The sequence below is a fragment of the Cicer arietinum genome, chromosome 3 (assembly GCF_000331145.2).
Source record: "Cicer arietinum cultivar CDC Frontier isolate Library 1 chromosome 3, Cicar.CDCFrontier_v2.0, whole genome shotgun sequence".
Taxonomy (NCBI): Eukaryota; Viridiplantae; Streptophyta; class Magnoliopsida; order Fabales; family Fabaceae; genus Cicer; species Cicer arietinum.
This window is the reverse complement of record NC_021162.2, coordinates 57,782,510-57,783,625: the sequence shown is the minus strand read 5'-3', so window position 1 is coordinate 57,783,625 and position 1,116 is coordinate 57,782,510. Positions and strand designations below refer to the sequence as shown.

The following is a 1,116-nucleotide window of genomic DNA, read 5'->3' as shown; positions in this document are numbered from 1 at the left end:
GTGTAGGGTGTAGAATAAGTATGATTCAATAACTTCATAACGATAATAAACATATAATAAATAATAAATAAATAAATAGATAAATAGATAAATAAATCAATAAATAAATACATGAATAAATAAATAAATAAATAAATAAATAAAAATGATCTACAAGCTTACGACAGGCAGGCAGGGACCACGGCGAGCAGTGACGACGACGAGCAGTGACGACGGAAAACGGCGACCACGGCGAGCAGCGACCCCGGAGAGCAAGCGACAGGACGAGCAATGACAACGGCGACGACCAGGATAACGTCAAGCGCAGGTTCAAGTTTTTAATCTTATTTCTATGTGTTTCATTCATCAATCTTTATTCTTACAAATGAAAAACTACATTTTTTTTAAAGCAAAATAATAGTTGTATGGTGAAGATAATAAAAAAGATTTATTGTAAAAAAAGTACCTTCGCGATTTCTATTTGTTGTTTGTTACTAGTATCTCTTATTTCTTCCTCTTCTATTTCTGTGTGTTTTTTTTATCAGTGGTCTTCCCTTTTTTTTCCTTTCTTTTTGAAATTTCATAAGGTGTTTTTATAGAGTTTTTTATATGTTTAGTTGTTTTCTCTATCTATTTCCTGTTTGATGTTTCATTTCCTTTGCTCATCATCTGCGTTTTTTCTACACCTCTGATGCATTCATGGTTTTGACTTATTTGTTTTGATATGTTTTGTTGCTGAGCTTTAATTTGTCCATTAGTTTATTTTTTAAACTCAAAATTTTGTCTTTTTGTTCTGCACAATGTGTACCAAGACTGATTTAAAAAAATTATGTTTTTATGTTTCTCAAAATAGTTACAGCAAAAGTCAATGACACTGCATCTGAAACAGAAAGGCAGCAACAAAACAGAGCCAACCACTGCATCAGAAACATAGAGGCAACAACAGCAACAAAACAGAGCCAAAGGCTTAATTTGAAAAAGTTTGACCTAATTTTTATTGTAATTTAATTTGGTTTTATTTTTGGTTGTAATTTGATTGTAATTTTAGAATTGTAATTGTAAACTGATTTGGTTTTGTAAATTGATGAGCCTAATTACTTTATTTCCCTTTTTAATATATGTTTCCTTTTTTATTTA

The 1,116-nt window shown here is 30.5% G+C and overlaps 1 long non-coding RNA gene across 1 annotated transcript; it reads left to right on the top strand.

The window, feature by feature from the left end:
- Positions 1–6: 6 nt before the first annotated feature.
- Positions 7–1,116, top strand: LOC140919548 (uncharacterized). The gene is made up of 2 exons (XR_012162209.1): positions 7–307; positions 833–1,116. It is a non-coding gene; the product is annotated as an uncharacterized lncRNA (long non-coding RNA).